Source organism: Heterocephalus glaber, unplaced genomic scaffold (assembly GCF_053883595.1).
Source record: "Heterocephalus glaber isolate CG9 unplaced genomic scaffold, H.glaber_assembly_v1.0 deba00001072, whole genome shotgun sequence".
Taxonomy (NCBI): Eukaryota; Metazoa; Chordata; class Mammalia; order Rodentia; family Bathyergidae; genus Heterocephalus; species Heterocephalus glaber.
Genome location: NW_028258189.1, coordinates 5,769,425 through 5,782,213, shown reverse-complemented (window position 1 = coordinate 5,782,213; position 12,789 = coordinate 5,769,425).

Below are 12,789 nucleotides of genomic sequence, written 5' to 3'. Positions count from 1 at the left end.
TGGGTTGGTGGATGGTTGGATGGATGGATGGATGGATGGGTGGATGGGTGGATGGATGCGTGGGTGGATGGATGGATGGGTGAATGGGGGGTAGATGGGTGGATGGATGGGTGGATGGGTGGGTGGGTGAATGGATGGATGGGTGGATGTGCCCAAGAGTTTAAGAGGTGTTATGTGCATGCACCAAGTCCACACAAGGAATGTGCTCATTCAGTAGTACAAACATGGACTCATAAAAGAATAAATTCAAAACATAAGGAAAGAAAAGGAGCAGAGGTGTCAAAGAATTCCTTACTGCAGCCATGATGACTTCCAAGGTGAGTGAGCAACTCTGACTCCTAACTTCTGCTCCTTTCCCCTCTCTGTATCTCCTGGCAGATGTCCAGGGAACCTTCAATCGATACCTTTGGGGTCCTCTGTCCAAAACCTATTGATTAAACTTAAACCTTCCTTTCCTACTTTTATTCCTTTTATTTCTTTCTCTTGTCTAATTGCTGTGGCTAATGTTTCCAAAATTATACTGAACAGGAGTGGTGATAGTGGGCATCCTTGTCTTGTTCCTGATCTTAGTGTGAAGGATTTCAGTTTTTGACCACTTAGTATGATATTGGCTGTCGGTTTTTCATAGATAGCCTTAGTCAGGTTGAGATTGAGACCATGTATTCCAATTTTCTGTAGAGTTTCTATCATGAATGGGTGTTGGGTTTTGTTGAATCCTTTTTCTGCATCTACTGAGATGATCATATGGTTTTTGTCCTGGACTCTGTTAATATGGTGTATGACATGTATTGATTTACCTATGTTGAACCATCCTTGCATCCCTGGGATGAATCCCACTGGATGCACGTTGAGGCCATACTCTTCTGTGAAATAAATAGGAAACACATGTGTAAATACCAAATAGTTTCTCTAGTGTGAGAAACCAAAACTATTAATAGGATCAAAATGTATAACAGATAGTGTGAAATAGGAAGAAAAGGTCCAAAGGGGAAGGGGAAGTGGGAGGCATAGGGGAAAGGAAAGAAGGGAATGGAATTAATATGAGAAAAGGAAAAAATGGAAACAAAGTCTTTGTAAATAGGGAGGGGTGGAGGGGTTGAAGGGAGGGCAGGGGAAGGGGGAAAATAATAAGAACCAAGATACATCATGTAAAGGTACAAATTCCCAATGATGAATGTAACTGTATTGTACACCTAAAATGTACCAATAAACTTAATGAATGAAAAAAACACTTAAATCACCTTTCCCGTGGAACTTCTCTTTATATTTGTAACTAACTCCTTCCCTCCTTGCTGGCAAAAGATAATAACTACCATCCACAAAATAAAAGAGGAGGGGGTGGTTTGGGCTCATGGTTTGCAGAGTGTTCTGTCCATGGTCAGCTGCTCCAATGTTCTCAGAGGGCTCAGTCCATGGTCGGCTGCTCCAATGGTCTCAGGGGGTTCAGTCCATGGTCAGCTACACCAGTGGTCTCAGAGGGTTCTGTCCATGGTCAGTTGCTCCAGTGTTCTCAGAGGGTTCTGTCCATGGTCAGTTGCTCCAGTGGTCTCAGGGGGTTCAGTCCATGGTCAGCTGCTCCAATGGTCTCAGAGGGTTCAGTCCATACTTGGCTGCTCCAGTGGTCTCAGGGTGTTCAGTCCATGGTCGGCTGCTCCAGTGGTCTCAGAAGGTTCAGTCCCTGGTCTGCTGCTCCAATGGTCTCAGAGGACTCAGTCCATGGTCAGCTGCTCCAATGTTCTCAGAGGGTTCAGTCCCTGGTCTGCTGCTCCAATGGTCTCAGAGGGCTCAGTCCATGGTCAGCTGCTCCAATGGTCTCAGAGGACTCAGTCCATGGTCAGCTGCTCCAATGACTTCAGAGGGTTCAGTCCATGGTCAGCTGCTCCAATGGTCTCAGAGGGTTCAGTCCCTGGTCTGCTGCTCCAGTGGTCTCAGAGGGCTCAGTCCATGGTCAGCTGCTTCAAGGCAGGAACATCGCACCAGATGGGAGCGGCTCTCAGCATGGTGGAAGGGAAATGGACAGAGAGAAGAAGGGAAGAGCAGGGAAGGGAGCTGTGATGGTTCTGCTCACGCCTACCATGACCAACTCTTCGTAGCAGGCCTCTCCTCTTAAGAGCAAATGAGGTCAGAGCCCCATGATCCTCTGGGTGGAATGGAGTTCTAGGCCCTGGCCAGCACCAGGGAGCTCCTCGGTCCTAAGTGTGTCTGGCTGTGATGTCCGTTTCCCTCCCTGCGGCACTGCAGCAGTGTGGGGAATCACGTGCTGGCTTCTTCCAACTTCTTCCTCCAGGAGTCTGCCTTTTCTCCAGCCCTAGGCCTTCACAAAGATTGGGGGTGTCATGGTCACCCTCAGAACCATGTGGGGTTTCTCAGAGGCTCCCCAGCCTGCCTTCAAAGGATAGGGAGACCGGTTTGTCCAGAACTGCAAGGCACCAGATCCTTGCACTTTTTGATTGTTGTGATTTTTGTCTTTTACTTTCTTGATGGTATTTTTCAAATGAATTAATGGATGTTTTTGATTCCTAACAGTGACTTTCACCTTGGGGAACTGGAAAGCATACACGGTGCATGTTGATCAGCTTTGTTTCCTCTCTTTGCCTGGCCTCCCTTGTCCCACTTCCACTCATCTCCTCAGAGTCAGCCTCCCTCTTTCCTACTCTCTCTCTTTTATTTTGCTCTCTATACTCTGTGTTGCTCATGTAAGAGAAGCCATACAATGCTAAAGCTTGTGCATCTGAATTATTTCACTCAGAAGTATGGTCTCGAGGTGCATCCATTTTCCTAGGCATGGCTGGGTCCTGTCCATTTTCATGACTGAGTAATACCCCATAGTGTGTAATACTTTTTATTTACCCATTCATCTGTTGATGGACATACAGGCTGCTTCCAATAAGTAGCTCTCATGAGTTGTGTTGCTATAAACATGACTGAGCATGGATCACTGTAACGCGATGACGTTCAATCTTTTGAGAAGAGATCTAGAAGGGGAATAGCTGGGTCCCATGAATTTCTGCTTTTAGTTCTTTGATGAATCTCCATCCTGATTTCCATAGTGGTTGTACCAGTCTGCACTCCCACCAACCATGTAGAAGGGTTCCTTCCTCTACACATCCTCCCAGCATTTGTTATCACTCGATTCCTTGGTGATGGCCGTTCTTTCCGGGTTAGGATGGAATCCCAGTGTTCTCTTAATTTGCATTTCTCCAGTGGTCCAAGATGGTGAACCTTTCTTTCCCTTACCCACTGGCCATTTGCCCTTCTTCTAAGCAACACTTCTTCATGCCAGTTGCCCATTTTGGGACAGGGGCTGTTTTTTAATCCATCTGTTATGAGAAATCCCTCTTGATCATTGTTCTGTGGCTTTGATTTCTGTTCATGCATGTGGCTCCCCTGGGCCTCATCACCATTACAGATGAAAATTCCTTACCTGTATTGATGCTACAGTAGCTTTCTGATACTGGGTCACAGCAAGGAGCTTAGCACACACTAGGTGTTCATTTAAATGAACACACATGTGCACACACGGGAGAAGTAATGTGTGTGTGAGTGAAGCTCAGTTCTCTTAAGAAATGCATGGATTAGAATTGTCACAGTACACAGTAGAAATAAAAATTGGCTGACATAGTGTTACTGATTCTCAGTGGCTCATTAAATAATTAAATTTTTTGAGACATATCTTACTAAATAGTTCAGGCTGAACTTGAACTCACTGCGTAGCCCAGGCTGGCTTCAAACTGGCGGCAATACTCCTGCTTCAGCCTCCCCAGTATTTGGTGCATTCCGTATTTTCCTTTTGACATTCATCCTGAGGCATTGTGTACTTTTCCTGGTGTGATCTTTGATCTACAAATCACATCTGTGAGCGCAGCAAGAAAAAAACATGTGTCTTACAAGCCTGATGGCATTGCTCGCTGCTGTCACCAAGCTATCTACTAAGCCACCCTGGCAGCAAGCATGAGAGCTCATGGCTTTTCAAAGACCATGTAGAGAAAAGCATCCTGGAGAAGACTCCTACCCTGCATTCACCCTGGACCTGCAGCAGACTTCTGTTTAAGAATGCGGGATTCATGGGAGGGGGGAAAAAATCAATGTTTAAGAGTCCTGCAAAAGCCACAGTGGTCCTGTCTACACCACAGAAAGGTCTCTCCAAACCCCAGGGTTCTTGTGAAAATTCCAGGGCTTCAGATGACCTTGGGAAAACACAGTTCAAAAATATTCAGGGTAAAATTTCCTGCCTAAGCAATGCAGAGGCAGTGAATTGCAAGTAGTTGTGTGTAATGAGATGACTTTTTGCACTTCTGATTCTGTGTATCTGGTCCATGATGTAGGCCATCATTCCTGGATCCACTGTATCCACGCTGTATACACTACCCACCCAACAGGCTTTTAGCTGCTGTATCAGTGCTTGGGCAACATTTGTGGTATCAACCTTCCCTTCTTTCATGGTACTGGACTTGGAACCCAGGGCCTTCACAGAGAGTTCTATCCCTGGCCCTTTTTCATTTTGCATTTTGAGACTGAGTCTCACTAAGTCACTAAGTTCCCCAGGCTGGGCTTGAGCTTTCGATCCTTCTCCCAGAGTGCTGGGCTTACAGAGTTGCACCATTTCGCCAATGTCTAGTGCTTGATATATGCCAGCAACACTTATTTTACTTAATAAACTCCCATGCAAGAGAAACTATGAAGTGCTTCCTTTATGAGAAAAGGTGAGAGCTCGCAAATGAATCAGAGGGTAAAAATGGTTTGCTTGGTGGAGCAAGGAGAAGGAATCTTCTCTCTGAATGTGCGCAAGGGTCCGTGCCAGCCTTCCTGTAAGTACGTATGACGGGCACAGGGTGCAGTGTGAGCTTACTGGCCTCTCTCCACTTCATCCATACGAGGCCACACCTTCTCCTGTTATCACAGGAACAGGGGTGGCCACAGCGAAATCAGGAATTTTGAAGGAGGGAGGGATGGAGGAAGGAAGGAAGAGAGATAGGGAGAGAGAGAATGCACATAACCTTTATTTATCACGGCGTACCGTGATGAGCACACTTTCTTCTTCTTAGTTATTGTTAATTTCAATGCTGTGTCTCATTTCGCAATGCTGCTTTATCACCCATGTGCATGTGCTGGAAAAACCATCAGATGTTTAGGGCTCGGTAGCGTGGCAGGGCCAGCCACCTCCTGGAGGATTTTTCCTGAGGGTAAAGGGGGCCAGGTACAGCTGAGTCAGGGGGTTGGTGGAGGTCCAACCACCACCCTCTCCAGCCTGTTATTTCTTGGCTGGGGGGCTTAGATGTTTGTCACCATGCCTCTCTAAAACCCTCTTTGTCAGGGTAAAGGGAGGACCCTCTGATAGAGTAGATCCATCCAGACCGGGCAGAACACAGCATCCACATGCAGGATCTTTCGAGCCCTGGCTCAGTGAGGTTTGCTTTCTCCCTATGTTCCTCCTGCTCTTCTTCTACGTTGGCCTGCAGGGTCTCTGCAGAAGTTCACCCGGGTGTCCTGTGGGTCTCAGCAGGCTGTGATTCATACAAGAGGTTTGAATACTGCAAAGAGCTCTGAGTCACCAGGCCATGCGCTCAGCTGGAATTGGAAAAGTGGCTTTCTGAGTCCCCTACACAGCCTGCTTCCCAGCACTGCTGGTCAGGAGAAGGGCTGAACGTGAATATCCCAGGCTGGGTACAGAAGCAAAACAGAACCCAAAAGCCTGCCTAGGAAATGTGTGTGGAGAATTCCTGAGCCCGCATACCTCAAAAATCCTGGGGGTCCGAGTTGGAATGAGGCTGGGGCACATCTATCTGTCTGCAGACTTTGAGCTTGTTCCCTGGGAAAGCCGCCTCAGGTCCGCTTGGGTAAACCTCAGACGCTGGCCCCGGCTGCCAGGGGAAGAGGAGACTGCATCTTTGTTTTGCTTTCTTCTGCCGCATAGAAGCTTCCCCGGCTGGGCTGTCTGGTGCACTGGTGACCATTCCCCCAGAATTTCTTCCCAGCCTTTGTTAAAACAGCATGGTGTGGAAATCAGACCAAAGGGTGAATAAATCAATACAGGGCCCTGCTCTTCTAGTGGAATTCTCCTGTCCGTAAAATGGGGTAAGAAATGAGGCTCCGTTAGGCAGCGACCGACGCAGAAAATGCAGTGACGGAAAGGAACTTGGGCTGAGCCTCCCGGGGCCATGCGGAGAGGATTTCTGGGGGAAATGGGAGTTAGTTTTGCAGCCCTTGGGACACCCTGCTCACAGACACGGGGTTCGCAGTGCTGGGCTCTGCCGAATGCCACTCTGCAGAAAGCTAACTGGTCTCCCTGAGGGGAGGAAATAGTAGGATTTCCCCTCCTCCTTCCTCTTCTGCTGCCTGTGCTGCACAGGCCAGGGGCTGCAGACAGAGGACAGGGATAAACGGGAGGTGACCCAGAGCAATGCCCTCGCCCCCCTTCAAGGACCTCAAGCCTCACTGGCAATTTGACAAAAACCAAGACCCAAGACCCGCCTCGCTTTTCCACATAACATTTTGCAAATCAACTGTATCTCAACATGAGATTATACCTGAGCCAAAGATGGGCTAGAAACCAGAGGGATCGGGGATGGGATTTGGGACCCCAGAACACATAAAGTCTGCTGATTCTCAACCCACTGCAGCTCCGCACATCCTCATACACACTTTGGATCCGTGACTTGAGTCTGTCGTGCGAGCTCAGTGCTCTGTAAATGCAGTCACGCCGACTGTTTGAGACCCAAAGACTCCCACCGAAACCGTCTGCAGTGTTGAGAATGGGTGCAAGGTCTGTTTTGGAGCATTTTTGGACTATGGTCGTCATTGTCCTCAGAATGCAGAGAGGAAATAGGGCTGAGACTGTGAAGAATCAGCAGGATGTACGGCGAAGGTTTCAAGGCTAAAAATCTTTCACAGTCAAAGATGCATGGCCATGAATCCCCCTCAAAATCCCCTTACTGTAAATGCTCCTCCCACCATCCTGGCTGTGTCCTGCAGCCGCTCTGGGGTCCTCTTTCCCGAGGGCTTCACCAGGTGAGGTCACAAACACGGTGACTGCTCTGCCGGGCGCCGTCCAGCGGAAAGGCAGCTCGGAAACACACGGCACTGTGTCCTCCTCCACCTGAGTCACCACAGCCAGCACCGTGCGACTCCCGGCTCCTCCCCAAGGTCAGGATGACCGGGAAAGGTCACCGTTCTGAGTCCACTTGGGACATCGAGGCAGCCGGGATGGTGCAGCTAAAGACCCTCAGGAAAGAGGACTCCAGAGCTGCTGCAGACAGCGGCCAGGACGGCGGGAGGAGGGTGTGCACAGCCTGAGTGAGATACGATTTTTTAAAAAAATGTAAATATTCATCATAGTTTTCAATCACACTTCATACATAGAAATTTCTGTGCTTCTGCTCAAGTTTGCTGTCGAGCCAAAAGTGCTCTAGAAATGAAGTATGATAGTATTAAAGCACCAAGACTCTGGTGTTTCGTTTTTACATCAGTCTACTTGGCCCGCATTTATGTTGACTCCACTTCCTAGGGTAAAGGTGCCTCCTGGGCCAGAATTAAGGAACAGAGCGATTCCTCGATCAGACCGGGGAGAGAGAAGCCCGGGATATCTTGCAAAGATTTCTGAGCTCAAAGAGTTGCTGGAGACCTTGCCCTTATGTGACATACTGAAGAAATCCACAAAGGCACTTTTTATTGCAGTTGCGGATGGATTCAGGACCCTGGGTTAGGACCCTTGGGTCAGACGTGTCCCTTTATGAACGGGAAGGGCCGGAGAAGACTTGGAGTCATTGTGAAATCAGAGAAGGAATCAGTCTTCACGCCAGGAGAGCTCTGAATCAGGAAGAGAGAAACCCGCTGAGATTTGCTGCATTGTAAATCCAGGTGTGGGCACGTGTGTGTGCACGCGCATGTGTGTGTATGCATGGGCATGTGTGTGTGCGTGTTTGTGTGCGCGTGCGGGTGTGTGTGCGGGTGTGTAACAAGCCGTAGGAAGCCACACTCCCTGCACATGCACATGGAAGCACTCCAGGGCACCATCAAAGCACTTGGGGAGTTTGGCCTTTTGGGATGTGAACAGGCTGCACTCACAGATAAAGAGCTGGAAACAGAGTTCTCGGAGTGTTTAGAAAGCACAGAAGGAAAACAGCCTCCTCGTGCTGCCTGGAATAGCCCGCGGAGAAGAAGCAGGAAGACAGCAGCCCAGCTGAAACAGAAGCTAGGAGGTGTGCTGATGATTACTTAGGCAACATCAAGCTCGGTTTGACTTCAGTGGGTTCCCTGCTCCTCCTGCTCCTCCTCCTCCTCCTCCTCCTCCTCCTCCTCCTCCTCCTCCTCGGGCGGCTGTAAAAAACTACCGTGAAATCTGTGGCTTAAAAATGCTAGAAATGAATGGTGTCGAACATTTGATCTTCCGCCAAAGGAGACACCCTCGTGGCTGACTGGCAATGATTTCTCTTTCCCCTCCCTGCAAAGGCCCCCTCTCTGCTCCAGCTCTGCGTTAACTTTCTCTGCCAAACTTGGCTTCCCTGGGGATAAAACGTAGCTTTGTGCCCCTCTCTTTTCAGTAAGGATATTGGTGAGAAGCCTGGCTCACCCATTGGCACAGGTACTTCTTCAATGACATTTACCTAGAAACTCCTCGCAAGGCCCCGTTTCTGTCACTTCTGCCTCGATAGGACCGTGTGTCACGGAAGCCGGCTTGGGAATCCCACCATGCAAAATCGTCTTTAGGGTCTGCACGGCGTTCTAGTTAGGTGTCCTGCTAAGTCAAACAACGGAGCGGACACTCGGGCGTGCCTTGCCTGGTAATGTTTCTCAATACTTAGGAATTTCTATGCTCTACGAGTCCGTGTTCGCAGTAGGCAATGAGCGCATTGATCGTGGGGGATTGATGCATGGAGAGAACGCATTTTTGTTCTTCCCGCAGCCTCTCCTCCCTCCGTCTGCTGGCCCCCTTCTCATTGGAGGAAGACCTCTCCCCTGTTCCCCATTGTTCACCTTTTCTTTTGCTCTTTATTGGTACTGAAGCCCGTGTGTCTGATTTCGTGCCCTCGGCAGCATGTTCGCCACGTGCACCCGCTTTCCAACAAATGCCTCGATTCCTCCTCCGTGAGGGCGTTCAGTCTACTTAGCCACTTTGCGGTCTGAGTAAGAGGAGCTTTGAGATGCACACGTGAGCAGATACCGAGGCGCTCGCTCCCCGAGGAAACGACCCATGTGCTGTGTTTTGCGCTCTCCTCGGATCAGAAGTGTGTGTTCCCGGGAAGGGCTCGCAAAACGCTCCAGGCGGGCATCGATTTTGAATCATGATCTTTGTTTGCTCCCGAAGCAACTGGACTCCGCACGAAGCCAAGCGTGCCATGGAAATTTTGCATGGACTCAGGGCTGAAGCTGACATCTCAGTTAGACCATATTTCCTTGGAAATACAGCAACCGTTGTGCACCGGTCATTTTATTTTAAAACTCCCACCTCTCGATTATCGACCATTTATTACCTTCCAACACAGTCCGTGTTTTCTGGGCTGGGGAAAGGCTCTATCGATGATATTTCTTTCCATTTCTGTGTGTACATCTACATCATCTGTATGTGCCCGTCATTTATATATCTATTCATCTCTCTGCCATCTGTCGTATCTATCTAGATACTTATCTCCCGACCATATACCAATCTGTATCTAACATCCATTTCGGGATTTCCCACAACAGTCTAAATGCTGGTTCATTAATTGATATTTGTATGTATTTCTCCATCTTCACTGTATCTATCATCTTCTACCATCTCTATGTCATATATAATTATCTATCATACCCACATGTCTATTGTGTCTGTGCATCTGTCACCTCTATCTATCCGTCACTCTGCCTTTTATCTCTCACATAGCCGCCTACGCTCCAGCTACTGACCAATTTGTACTTGATATCTTTGGTGACCTTTATTCAGCCCTCTGCCCCCAGCAAAGGCAAGTTGTTTTCCTGCCTCAGCCTTCCACGGTTCTGGGATGACATGCATGCACCAACCTGCCTCGCAAGGTCCTGAGTTGATCCCTGGTACCCCAAAAATGTATTTTTATTCATCTCACATTTGTTAACAATACCTAGTGCAGTATAAATGTGGTGTAGATAGCTGTGACCCTGAATTGCTTAGAGAAAAGTGCCAAGGAAAACAGTGTACATACTCAGGTCTGGTGCTAACTTTTCCATATATTTTCTTTTGTTTGAATCCACAGAAGTAAAACTCATGAACCAAGGTTACATCCATATTTAAACACTAATTATAGGAATATTAATAAATTTGCATCATAATGTATGCCTCTATTACGATACAGTAGATTCTTTTCATTTAAATGCATGTCAATTGAAATTATAGGTATATGCATGGTAATAGGCTGTGTATTAATATTAGTTAGCTAATGGTTCTTTGTTAACATGAATTAGCTAATTCATGCAACCACGTGTTCCCTTTTCCTTGGGTGAGTGAATTTTCCTGCATAATTTTGATCTCTTTAGTTCCTCGTGGAACGGAGGCCTTTGGGAGTTGAACACCTGATCTGTCCATGTGATCGTGCATTCAGTTTGTTGGCCTTCCTGTGGGTACTGAGATCTCTCGGTCAGGAAGTGCTGGATCGGTTTGGGGACGCTGAGGTGCAAATGAGAATTTGGGCAGCGATTGGAGGAAGGACACAGAGGAGAAAGCCAAGAGTCGGAGGAAGGGAAGACCTACCTGGGCAGAATCGCCAGCGTGGGGCTCTTAGGAGTCTGGGGTCTACTTTTTTAAGTCCAAATCTTTTTTTCCCATTGTTTATTGGTACATTTTAGGTACACAGTACAGTGACATTCATCATTGGGATCTTGTACCCATACATGATGTATCTTGATTCTTATTTTTTCCCCTTCCCATGCCCTCCCTTCACTCCCTCCACACTTCCCTATTTAGAAAGACTTTGTTACAATTTTTTCCCTTTTCTCATATTTTTTCTTTTCCCTTCTTCCCTTTCCCCTTCCCCTCCCACTTCCCCTAACCCTTTAGACCTTTTCTTCCTATTTCACATTATCAAGTCTACATTTTGCTCCTTATTTACACTTTCAGTTTCTCACACCAGAGAAACTATTTGATATTTACACGTGTGTGTCCTATTTATTTCACTTAAGAGTATCGTCTCAATATGCATCCATTTAGCTATAAATGTCTCTAGTTTCTCATTCTTTATGGCTGAGTAGTACTCCATTTTATAAAATAAAACAAAACGCATTTTCTTTATCCAGTCTCCAGTTGATGGGCACTTGGGCTGTTTCTAAGCTTTAGCTATTACAAACTGTGCTGCTGTGAACATGGGTGCACATATATCACTGTGGTATGATTCTTTTAATTCTTCGGGGAAGATACCCAGCAGGGGAATAGCTGGGTCAAATGGGACTTTCAGTCCTAGTTCTTTGAGGTATTTCTATACTGACTTCCACAGTGGTTGCACCAGTCTGCACTCCCACCAGCAGTGGAGCAGGGTTCCTTTCTCCCCACACCCCCACCAGCATTTGTTAAATCCAAATCTTAAGGTGATTCTGAGGCCAGGAGACTGTGTAGCACACGGTTAACATGCTTCGCTGACACATCTGCAAAGACTCACTTTGTGGGCGAGCTCCCATTCTGAAGGTGACTGTCCTCAGAGGTTTTGGAGAGGGTTCTCTTGATTATCAGCGATATTCTCATTATCTTCCTCATTTTAGGGCTGTCCTGCCAATTCAACTGGAATCAAATCCCTGTCAGCACTAATCCCTCTTTATCTCTAGCAATGCTTTTTTAAAAAGTTCTTACTTCAAGTTAGACTGCATGAAACTGCTTACTGCAAATTACGCCTTGCACGTTAAGTAGCGTTACTAGGTCTACTTTAAAAATATGTGAATTGAGCAACAGAGTTTGATCCCATGCTCTCTGGCAGCTTTAGGGGAAAAGGTGCTAGGTGTCTATGAATCAGAGTCTTGAACTCTGAGGTTGGTGGCCCCAGGCACTCGCATTACGTCTTTGAGCTTTGCAAATCTGTCTCCAACCAACTAGCTGTGTCACCCAGCAGGCCCCTCTGTTTCCACGAGCAGCTCGCAGCCTGCGGGTGTTGGGGAAGAGTTTCCAAGGGAGATTGTTTCTCAGAGTCCCGAAGTGAGCCATACACAAGTAGCATGTTCAGACAGAGACGCACGCCCAGGGCCTAGACACCCGAGAAGCACCTGGAAAATACCATCTCCCCTTTTAAAAAGCAGACAGATCAAGTTGCATATTTTCCACAAAAGGGAATTGGAATCTGGATATGCACATTGAGGGCCTAATTAGAAGCGAAGACACGGAAGTGTTTCAAAGAACATAAACTGGAGAGAGGACTGAGTGGATGTAGAACAAATCAAATGAACTGAATCCTTCTTTGCCTTTTATTTTTCCACTAGGAGCGTGATCAAAAGCATAGAGCAATCCTCATGCACTTAATGTGGTTTTAAGGCACCACTGTGCTGAAAGATAGGATTGTCATTTGAAAGGAAATGAAATTCACCACGTGTTTCCATTCGTCAGAGCTATCTATTATCTATCTATCATCTATCTATCCATCCATCACATCTATTTATCAATCTATCAACCCTTTTTGCAGTACTGGGGGTCAAACCAGGTACTATAAGCCCACTACTTCTTTACAAACTTTTTTTGAGAAAAGATCTCTCTAGGTCACTAAGTTGGCCGTGTTAGGCTTGAACTCAGTGTCCTCCTGACAGGCCGATATCTTCTCATGTCAGTATTAATGTCTCAACACATGCATCTCGCACCTATTCAAGCTG